This window comes from Hyperoodon ampullatus, assembly GCF_949752795.1.
Source record: "Hyperoodon ampullatus genome assembly, chromosome: 11".
Taxonomy (NCBI): domain Eukaryota; kingdom Metazoa; phylum Chordata; class Mammalia; order Artiodactyla; family Ziphiidae; genus Hyperoodon; species Hyperoodon ampullatus.
The window spans coordinates 27,176,212-27,188,043 of record NC_136924.1 but is presented as its reverse complement, the minus strand read 5'-3'; the positions used below and the strand labels follow the sequence as shown (position 1 = coordinate 27,188,043).

Sequence of the window (11,832 nt, the reverse complement as noted above, 5' to 3'; positions counted from 1 at the left end):
AAGTCTAGTCCTTGTTATTTTATCATGGCTGGAAGCAGAAGTCTGTAACTGTCTTTTTAATATATGTACCACTTGCCATCAGTGGCTATACTTTTATCCTCTTAGTTATGTCCTTTGCGGAGACCATTTAGTTTTCTTTCTTTTACTATTTTTTCTATCATAAACAATGAACATCTAATGACTATAGTTTCTCACTATTTTGATTATTTCCTTGGAGTGATTCCCAGAAAGTAGAATCATTGAGTCAAAAATTAAAAACACTTTAATATATTTTGAAGTATATTGCCATTTACTTTCCAAATATACCTTCTAATGGCTTTCCAGAATTACCAGTTTACAATTCCATAGATATATGTGAGGTATAAGTTTCACCAATATTTAGATAACTGTGTACTTAAAAAAATCTGTATCATTGCTTACTTTTAAATTTCTTTGAATTCTGGAAAGGTTAAATATGCTTTATGTATTCTTGTATTATTTTTCTTTTGATCTGTTTGTATCTTTTGCTTATATGTCAACTAGAATATCAGTATTTTTCTTAGAATAAAGATAAATTTATTTGTGGCAAATATTTTTAAAGTCTGTTGTTTGCCTTTAAGTATTTTTATTTTTATTTTTTTATTTTAATGAATGTATTTATTTATTTATTTTTGGCGGTGTTGGGTCTTCGTTGCTGCACACGTGGGCTTTCTCTAGTTGCGGCGAGTGGGAGGTACTCTCCGTTGCGGTGTGAGGGCTTCTCATTGCTGTGGCTTCTCTTGTTGCTGAGCACGGGCTCTAGGCATGCGGGCTTCAGTAGTTGTGGCCCACAGGTTCAGTAGTTGCAGCTCGCAGGCTCTAGAGCATGGGCTCAGTAGTTGTGGCATATGGGCTTAGTTGCTCCGTGGCATGTGGGATCTTCCTGGACTAGGAATCAAACCTGTGTCCCCTGCATTGGCAGGTGGATTCTTAACCACTGCGCCAAGGAAGTCCCTAAGTATTTTTAAAATGTAGTTATTATCTATTCTTTTGTGATTTCTTCTACAGCTTATAAGTTTTGGAAGTCCTTTCCAGGTTTGATAAATATTTAATTATGTTTTCTTTTCATTTAAAACTTATATTAAATTCTTTCATTAAACAATTATTTACCTGTCACCTACTCTGAGCCAGTCCTTATACTAGGTGTTGGGGACCTGGTAGAGACCAAGATAGAAATTACTACCTCTTATCATTTGGGAATAGGAAAACATGGATGTTTTCAAGGTCTGATAATCTAATTCTAGCCTCCTACATGGCAGGTGAAAAGTCTATTAATAAGGTGTCCATGATGCCTATTCTGTCATCTTTTAGATTTTGTTTGTGTGAGATTAAATTAAATTAATTTTTTCAAATTGTCACCTATTTATTACAGTATCATTATTGCATAGGTGTTTTGTACCCAATGATTTGTGGTATCTTCAAGACCTAGAGTCTTATCTCTATTATATGGAGGCAGTATAATGTATGTGTCCTGGAGTCAGGCTGACCTGCTTTTAGATCCTAGCTCTTCACTTACTAGCCAGGTACCTTTAGACACGTTGCTTATCCTGTCTGAACTTTTGTTTCTTCATCAGTAAAGTAGGGTGGTAATATTATCTATCGTAGGATTATTGTGACAATTAAATGCAAAAGGGTTAACACTTTTTTTTTTTTTTTTTTGCATTACGCGGGCCTCTCACTGTTGTGGCCTCTCCCGTTGTGGAGCACAGGCTCCGGATGCGCAGGCTCAGCAGCCATGGCTCACGGGCCCAGCCGCTCCGTGGCATGTGGGATCCTCCCGGACCGGGGCACGAACCCGTGTCCCCCGCATCGGCAGGCGGACTCGCAACCACTGCGCCACCAGGGAAGCCCAACACTTTTTTTTTAAAAGGTAATGTATTACTATATTCTTGTCAGGTGGTCTTGATGGAAAATTGCCCTATATGTGATAACACGGTATGTTTCTCTATAGGTGAAAGCAACAAACATAACCAATAAAGCAACATTTGGTATGGAAATAAGTTGCATCAAGAAAAAGCTCGTGGGCTTCCCTGGTGGCGCAGTGGTGGAGAGTCTGCCTGCCGATGCAGAGGACACGGGTTCGTGCCCCGGTCCAGGAAGATCCCACATGCCGCGGAGCGGCTGGGCCCATGAGCCATGGCCGCTGAGCCTGCGCATCCGGAGCCTGTGCTCTGCAACGGGAGAGGCCACAACAGTGAGAGGCCTGCGTACAGCAAAAAAAAAAAAAAGAAAGAAAAAGAAAAAGCTCATAAAGCTAAGTAGTTTTCATTGAATATTTTGCTTCTGAGCAAGGTGCAAGCATATCTACATCATTGCTGGAGGGCGTGTGTTTTTCCATTAGGTCAGTGGAATTGAATTCCCAGTGCTTATAGGTGAATGGAGTGTCGTATGAGCCTGCACAATTTAAGATAAAAATGATCACAGTACTCCATCAGATTCTTAGATCCAGACTTCTTTGCCTCTCAGGTGCCAGGTACATTACTGGTCTTGGCCCTTATTATATTTTGATTTGTTCCTCTTGTCCTGACCTCAACTTCATACCTATTTTCATTCTTGCTTCTGGTCACAGTCACGGGTCTTGGCTTATTCTGTTGCTGGATACACTAGGCTCCTTTTCTGCATTTGCCTTCCGTTTCACACTCTTAGCAAGTCCCCTTGTGTAGTTTTTAAATTCACAGGGTGGCAGAAGGAGCAGGTGGCCAACGGAACACTGGGAAGGTGGAATGGGGGGCTGAGGAAAAGAGGGAGAGCCTTGTAACCAGTGCCCACTCATCACCCGTGGTTCTCAGCTCTTCAGCAAAAGCTTTGGGGAAACAAAGAGGAGCCGTGGACTTCCTGTAATCCTAAAAAAGAATGTGTTTTTTTCTTTTTCACTCCTAACTTAAACTAGATTGTGTCTCAACTCTGATCTGTCCATTGGTTGGCATCACTCACCTTCAAATATCTATAAGAAAGAAGGCATTCTGGGGAAAGATTTCAATCTGTTTATAGTGAACATAATTAAGGGGAAGTCATAGAAGCAGTGGAGGTCAGTGGCTGCACCAGGATGAAAATTGTTTTGTTTTAAGGGTGATGTCATCTTTGAGCAAAGTGAAATGAGCCAGGAGGCAAATGAGAATGTAGACAGGTCTGCCCAATTCCTTTTAAAGCCCCAGAAACCCATTCAGCCTTACGTCTGCTCGACTCTGGATGATTTTCAGGGAGAGAGAGACTATTTGGCAACCTACATCTTCCCTCAGCTGAGCGAATTCTGCAATGCCCGGGGTGCGGCTTTCAAAGCTGTGGACCTGAGGTGGTCAGCGTTGAAGGCCTAGGTGCCCTTACCCTTCAATCTATTTAGACAACATTTTTGTTTCCACTAGCAACATCTGAAGCTCTGTCTGGACTGCGTGAACAGCTGCTTTCCCTTTTTTATCTGCTTGCTGGGTCAGGCATACGGGGACTTTCTCCCTGACTACTCACCTGTCATGTTCTCCAAGGCAACTGACTTGTCAGGTTTATCCATAATGGAACAGAATCTCTATGATGCTGCAAAAAACTGTTATCCTTGGGTCCTGGAGAATCCCAACTGCAGTCTGATTGAGTTAGAGATCATCCAAGCAGCATTTCTGAATGAGTCTCAGTTTCAGTATTTTTACTTTAGGACGGGAACCATGCTGCTGAAGCCTATGGATGAGGAAAAGGAGGAGACGCTGTCCGCAGGTTTTCTGATCAACGATGAGGAAAAATTAAAGATTGGAAAGCTTAAGGCCAAGATTATTAGCAGAGGGCTACCTGTCAGGTTGTACAGAGATCTCCATGAGTTGGGTGAGCCTGGTTCTCAAGGACTGGTGGTTGGTGATAGAAAAACTTTACCCAGCCACTTTAATGATGGAAAATATAGGTTAGTAAATATGGAGATAGCTAAGTCTATTGTCATAGGTCCATGTGTTTTGTATGTCTTCCTTGTGAAAGGAATTTTTAAATGGTTGAAAATATTCCTTAAGCATTTAAAGTTATTACCATATTCCTGTAACATGCATTCTTCATTTGAAGATTTTTGAAACTGAGAGCAAATAGTGGGTCATGGAAGAGGATTTAGGAAGTCAAGGAGCTCAGAGAAGACCTAAAATATCTGGCAGTTAACATGTAGATATAGAGCAGCGGTTCTCAACCAGGGCTGATTTTGCCCCCAAGGGACTTTTGGCTACATCTTTGGTGTCACATTTTTGGTGTCACAGTTGGGGGTGTACTACTGGCATCTAACAGGTGGAGGTCAGGGTCACTGCTAAACATCCTACAGTGCACAGGACTGCCCCTCATAATAAAGAATTTTCCAACCCAAAATGTCAATAATACCAAGGTTGAGAAATCCTGATCTAAAGAGGAGAGAACTTTTATTAATTGTCATGTGCTTTTTGCATGTTATCACATTTAATCTTCAAGGTTTAGCCCTGCAAGGTAGGTGCTATAATTCCTGTTTTACAGAAGAACAAATGAAAGCTGCTGTGTAGCAGTTAAGTGACTTACCTAATGTCACTTCACCAGTGACGGATCATTCTAGGATTTGAACCCAAGTCCTTTTGACTCCAAAATCCATGCTCGTTTGCCTTCATACTTACTACTCAGAGAGTAAGTGAGCCATGCACCAGTAGCCTCGGCATCACCTAGGAACTTGCTAGAAATGCATTCTGGGTCTTTTGAATTAGAATTTGCATTTTAATAAAGATGACCAGGTGAGTTGCAGGCCCATTAAAGTTTTAGAAGCACTGCCTGACATCCTGTTGCCTCTGAATGAAATGATTACATTTATTCTGAAAATAGTGTCTCACGGACATGTACAGATTAAAAAGGGAGGAACAACATCAGAGCAGGGCAGAGATTTTTCACCTAGACAGGCTTTGGGAGGGATCTGTGATGCCCTAAATTTATATGAAAAAGAATGTTTATATGCAGATGTGTGTTTTGGGTGGTAGGAAGTTGGCCTGTGTCTTTGATCAGATTCTCAAAAGGTTTAATGACCCCAAAAAGATTGTGAGTTACTGTTGTAAGGGCCCAATTAATGTGGGAGTGCAAAATGCAGGTGGTGCATTCTCAAATGCTTTCAGGGACCAGGTAGGCATAGTCCTCCTAATATGATAGGGGACAGATGCATCTGTAGTCAACTGAATGGGAGGGCGTTGACCCACCTAAAGTCATTCCCATCCATTGTTGGGGGTGGGGCATGAAATCCCACCTGTGCTGGTCAAACAAAACTCTGCCTACAAGCCAAATTATTTTGGAGTCCTAGAAAAGAATATTGTATCAGTTGTTACTCTTTGGGTTGAAAGGGACTCGGACTGGCTCCAACAGACAGGGAATTTTAGTTTATATAACTTTAAAGCCCAGGATTAGGTCTGTGTTCAGCTCAGGCTTCATCCACTGGCTCAAATGAGGTTACCAGGCCCTGGTTTCTCACTATTTCTCTGCACGGCTCTGCTGTCCTGATGTTGCCTCAACTCCTTGGCGCCTCCATAATGGAGGGAAGATGGCTCTAGCAGCTCCAGGTTCACGTCCAGCAGGAATGGCTCAAAGTGCTAGGATTAAGTCTTTCTGTCTCTGATTAGCTGGACTTGGACTATATGTTTGTATCTGACTCAGTCACTGGTGCCAAGAGAATGTGATGCTCTGATTGGCTAAACTTGGGTCCTATGCCCCGCATGGGGCTGGAGGGAGTCAGACCCACTACAATAACATGAAGTGAGAGTTGAGACAAGGTGGGGCCCCAAATGATAATCTGGGGCTGTTACGGGAATTGGGGTAGGGTGAATAGAAGTTGGGCAGCCCCAAAATATCCTGAATATTTTCTACGAGCTCGGAGTTTTAGAGTGTCCAACAAGAGAAATGCTCTCAGGTCCAAGATTTTTTAGTTCCTAGTTCTGTGATTTTGAGAAAATGATGTAATGTTGGTAAGCCTTGGTTTCTTCTATTTACTGAGTTAGCATTAACGACCTTGAACTCAAGGTAATGTGTATAATGTGTGTAAAGCACCTAAAAACAGTGCCTGTCACATATTAGGCTAATGAGAATGAATCATAAAAAATGAGTCCTGGAAGAATATAGTATATATTTGGCTAAGACCTGAAGTATGGTTAATAGTGATATTCTTTGACTAGTCTCAATCTGAACTGCATTCATTAATATTTACTAACATGTTCAAGAATCAAGCCTTTCTGTGTATTTGGGTTAGAGACAGATTATTTCTCCATAGTATTCTCCTTAGTCTTTGTTTTTGGTTATTATTGAAATATTAGCTTGTTTTAGACTTTAGTTTTGAATGTGTAATATATGGACTACATGTCTGCAGTAGAAGGTACAGAATGGATGGATTATTACAAAATCTTCAGAAAAAAAGGCTAAATTAGTTTTCTTTTGGATCTTCAATACCCTTTAATCACCCAGATAGTTCCAGAACCTCACAGCTTGTGGAGCACAGGCTCCGGACGCGCAGGCTCAGCGGCCAGGGCTCACGGGCCCAGCCGCTCTGAGGCATGTGGGATCCTCCTGGACCGGGGCATGAACCTGTGTCCCCTGCATCGGCAGGTGGACTTTCAACCACTGCACCACTAGGGAAACCCTCAGTTCATACTCTTGACCTTCAGAAGCACTCTGAGGTCCTTGGAGATGCCTGAGACTAGTGGGTGAGGTTCAAGGTGAGCTAAAGAGATCCATTAGACTGTGGGATCATTTCCAATTCTGTCTAAGATCTTGAAATTTGAAGCTGACCTTGGCCAAACTGTTGGTCCTCTAGGTTATTCTGGCCCTAACCTGAACCACAAGGCAGCCCAGTTAACTATGGGGGTATAAGATAGCTTGAGACCTTACCAGGTTAAACTACCTGATGTTCATTTTTCTGCCTCACCACATGTAAAAAAAAAAAAACCCCACCCAAACTCTGGGAGATGTACGTGTCTCCAGAGACAGGAGGACATTTTGGCAGTCCAGAACACCTTGACTTTAATTAGGCAATGAGTTTAGAAACACAGTGCCTTGAAACTAGAAGGAGTCTCAGAGATCCAGTTGTCTGGCCCTGCCACTTATTTTACCTGGGAATTTAAGGGACTTGCCCAGTGGCAGAGTTGCAGCTGTACCCATGGTTGTCATTGGGCATCTTATCCTAAAAATACACCCCACTCCCTCAACCATTGCCATGGATAGAAACATACACATATGCCACGAGATTGAATTAGGTAACTTCATATTTAGCTAACAATCTAAAAATACAAGAGGATATATGTAGATATATGTAGCAAATCTAATTTTTTTTTTTGCCTTGGTCATTCTGAGGTCATGAAATAACTTGGAATCCTACGTAGGATTTCATGTACAAATAGCATTAAGATTAAATTGCTTGCCTATAGCTTCCTTTCATTAGAATGTAGAATGGGCTGTGTAATTTGGTGCTAACTTAGAAAGAAGGTGGTATAGACACAGAAGGGGAGATACTTTCCTGGGTATTCATAATAACCATGTGTAATGGAAAATATAAAACTATAAATCTAAGGTATTAAAACATATCTTTTTGTGTCTAAAGACTTCAAGTACAACTTTGAACGTTTCTATCATGAAGAGTTCACTGAGAAGTGCAAGGAAGTGTTTGTTGTTTCCAAGGAGTCAAACAGAACCTTTGAAATCTTGGAAAGATTTGCCTTAAAGGATGTGGAATTTGATTTTAATAATGCCACAGCAGGCCCCAGCTTATCAATTCTCAGGTAAGATGCCAGGAAATCCCAAGCAAAGCAGCCTGACTTTAGTGAATATGATCCCCCAAATTTGGAATTTCTTCCCTCACTTCCCCCTTTCTATGTCCATCCATGCCTGCAAGAGAGGCTCCCTAAAAGTCACCCCCAGGTTAGAATCTCCTTATCAGATATCACTCGGCAACTGCCAAGTTACTTCCCTTCAGTCTCCTTAAGAAGATTATAAATGCTGGAGGGCAGAGAGCTGGCCTTCTTTTTTAATCCCATAGATCAAAGTTGGTCTAAGTCATTCCTGTCAGTGATGGAATGATTTTAAGGAGAAGAAGCTGGATTAGGAAATACGAATAATGCATCTGTACAGTACTGTATAATTTACAAAGAGCTTCCACATACATCATCAGCTCATTATTAATTACATTAAGATATTCAGCCAATACTTGTTAATTGCCAACTATGGGCCATCGCATTATTTGCGTTTGTGAGAATCGAGTTATCTTACCCAAAGTTTGCACTCCTTCACTGTTTTATCCAGTGTCGTCTGGATTAAGACCCCCATATCTTTTCCCACTCTGGGTGCTGACATGCTCTGTTCGCCACCCACAGGCATGAAGAGACTGGGGCGTGAGGAAAGAATTGGGTTTGTCTGTGGTGTCCTTTCCAGTCTCAACCCTAGAAATAGGGAGGTTCTTGGGATCATTTTATTTTCTTCCATCCTCATCCTCCAGTTCTTATTACAGATCTCATTTATTCTGTGAGAGTTTGGGGATTTGAAATAAACCCACAGTGGCTAGGGTGGCTCAGGGTTGTGCTCCACCATGTCTGCCCCGGTCTCAGCACCCACTATGATGGGCAGAGCTACCAACATTCTTGTGGTTCTGGGAACCCATGCCAAGAGGAAGACAATTGGTTAAAACAACATGGCGCTCAGTCAAGGTTTTTGAAACTATAAGAGTATGAAATATATGTCATCTGTTAAAAATCTTAGGTTTGAATAGGCAAGTCCATAGAGACAGAGAGTAGGTTAGTGGCTGTCAGGGGATGAGAGTAGAGGGAAACCGGGACATGACCCCTAATGGGTCTGGAGTTTCTTTCTGGGGTCCTGAAAATGGTCTGGACTTAGATAGTGGTGATATTTACTATATACTAAGTATACTAAAACTGACTGTATACTTTAAAATGGTGGATTTTTTTGGTATGTGAATTATATCTCACTTAGGTTATAATTTTAAGTATTTCAGAGTGGATGAGACATTCAATAAATTTTATTGCAATTACACAACTCCAGTTGTGCCCAATTAAAACACAACAATTAAATAAGTCCTTTGAGATTAGCTGTGTGGAAGCAGGGCTTTGCCATTTGGAAACAACACTTTGTATTGTAAGTTCCTGAATAGTGTGTGCAGCTGACAGAAAAGGGTGTTCTTTTGGAGTTTCAAAGCATTTTCTTAATAACCAACCATCTAGAGCAATAGCGTTCTCTTTTTTTTCTCTTTTGAAGGGAACCACAGTTTGCTTTGCAATGTTTTCATTTTCTATTTGTTCTTGAGAAGAAATCATTAAGACCCTAGCTTATTTATGGGGGTATATTATATTTGTATTTTTCCTTCATTGGTTTTTTTACCTGCTAAGTGCCCAAACATGTTCTAGACACAGGGGATACAGCAGTGAACAAAAGACAAACATCCTTGCCTCCATGGAGCTTATATTATGGAGACATGCAACAGACATGATACATATGGAAAATATGTAGTAGGCTAGATGTCTGTAAGTGCTATGGAGCAAAATGAAACCCTGAAAGGGAATAGGCCATCTGGCCTGAGAGAAGGTGGCATTTGGGTAACTGCTAGAAGCAGGTGAGGGAGCAGGCTTTGCCAATATGAGTTGGAAGAGTATTCCAGACAGAGGCAACAGCAAACACAGGGGTCCTGAGGCTGGAGGAACGGCAGGGAGGCCAGACAGCTGGAAGGAAGTCAGAGCTGTAGGGAGGGTGATGGGGTGAGGTTGGAGATGTAAGGGATGAGAGGAGGGTCTTGTCTGTTCTCATGCATCATTGTAAAGACTTAGACTTTTACTTCTTTTGAGCAGGGCAGTGACCTATATGACATTTGATAAGTTCACTCTGGTGGCTTGGCTGAGGAGAGACTGAAAGAGGGCAAAGGTGAAAGTGGGGCATCCAATCCAATCCAATCCTGCCATTCAAATTTGATGGTGAAATGACTAAAGCAATAAGGCATTGATTCCTAACTCATAGTCTGGAGATGGAATCCTTATGGAGTAACTCCTATGTAATGATCCTGCTATAGGTTTTCTATTCCAATAGGTTTTCAGACTGATCCTCTTGCTTTGCTGAACCTGAGTGTCAGGTTTGTTTATTTTATTTCATTCACTCAATCAACACTTTATGATCAGGTACTGTGCCAGTCACTAACTATCCAGTAGTGAGTTAGGTAAGCCTGGTAAGTGCCCACTTGGAACTTACATCAGTGAAAAATCACTAGACACATATTTATTAAATTACATGAGGAACAGGGCTGGAGTCTTTATGCAGTGATACTCATGGACCTGGGACTCCTCTGCATTTCCAGAAGCTTTTCACTGAAAAAATTTAAGCAACAGGACAAGTTGTGCTCACGCCAGTTCAGAGAAATCATATTTATTCATTACTACAAGCCAAAACACCCCCATAGAGCAGTGGGCTACTTCTCAGTGAGTAACTAACAATTATGTTCATTTTGTTGAATTCCTAATGTCATGGTCATCAGGATTATGGGAATTCTTGGCATGTGAGTGTTTCAATTTTTTATTCTCTCCTGGTTGGGTAGTCTCCTGCCCTGGGCCTTTGGGCAGGTTGGGCCCTTGATGTAACCCCAGGTTCATATTGGATAACCCTAGAGTCTGTGGTAGGTGGAAGAGCCTTCTGAGGTTACCATCTTTCCACCCTCCTAATTTTACATAGGACAGAGCTGAAGCCCAGAGGATGAATGGCTTATTTGGAGCCCACTGAGGTCACAGTTGAGAGACTAGAATGTCCTATCTCTTAGAGACAAACGTATGCAGGAATATTTTCCCTTCCTCCCTCCCTCCCTCCCTCCTTCTCTCCCTCCCTCTCTCTCTTTTTTTGTAATTATTCTTGACTACACTTTTTGTCTTTATTTTTCAGAATAAATCCTCTTCCAACTTACAGGTCTATTGTGCTCTTGTCTGGAGAACATGGCTGTGGGAAGTCCAGTCTGATTGCCAACTGGGTGAACTATTTCAGAAAGAAACATCCAGATGTGTTGCTGCTCCCTCATTTTGTGGGCAGTGCCTGTGAAAGCAGTGACATCATGTTGGTGATACATTACTTCATCACAGAATTACAGTACAAAAGCTATGGTAATGGAATCAAACTTTGAAATTCATTCAGAAAAATTTTAAATTATTCTGTCTTCTGCCCATGTGGCTGTTTTTCTCTTGTTCCAATCTAAATCCTGTATAGTCTTGCCTATGTATCTACCCACCTCTTCCACTCACAGAATTAAATTTTTCTTCCCTCCCTCCCTCCCTCCCTTCCTTCCTTCCTTCCCCAGATATTAACTGAGCACCTTATGTGCCAGTGGGGATACAACAGTGAACAAAATGGACAGAAGTCCTTACCCTCATGGAGTTTTCCTGTTATTGGAGAGGGGAGGAAGACAAAGAGTTAACTAAATAAAAAATACAGAATGTTTGATGATGGTATGTTCTACGAAGAAAAATCAGAGAAAGAAAGCAGGCAATGTGTATGTATAAGAACTGAAAGCAGGCAATGTGTATGTATAAGAACTGTTAGGATTTTGAAAGTGTCGTCTGGGAAAGCCTCACTGAGAAAAGGACATTTGAATAAGTACCTGAAGGAGGACTTAAATAAACTAGATGGACGGTGAGGGCTGTTCACTGAAGTGGGACAACGTTGATGAGGCAGCAGGTTTCAGGGGGAATCAAGAGTTCTGCTTCGGACATGAGATATTGAAGGTACAAGGTATACACGGGGAGAGAGAACAATCATGTGGGATCTACCTCTGTTCTAGGAGCAGCTGAGGAGCCTGACCACTTCTGTTAGCTGTGTGATCTTGGG

At 41.6% G+C, this 11,832-nt stretch overlaps 1 pseudogene across 1 annotated transcript in view; it reads left to right on the top strand.

Annotated features, from left to right (window-relative positions):
- Window positions 1–3,113: 3,113 nt before the first annotated feature.
- LOC307060365 (putative tetratricopeptide repeat protein 41) overlaps window positions 3,114–11,832 on the top strand; it is a 65,571-nt pseudogene continuing 56,852 nt past the window's right edge. Inside the window, exons 1-3 of the transcript in view lie at window positions 3,114–3,901; window positions 7,571–7,748; window positions 10,897–11,111. The product of the transcript in view is annotated as a putative tetratricopeptide repeat protein 41 (transcript). The remainder of the gene's footprint in view (window positions 3,902–7,570; window positions 7,749–10,896; window positions 11,112–11,832) is intronic.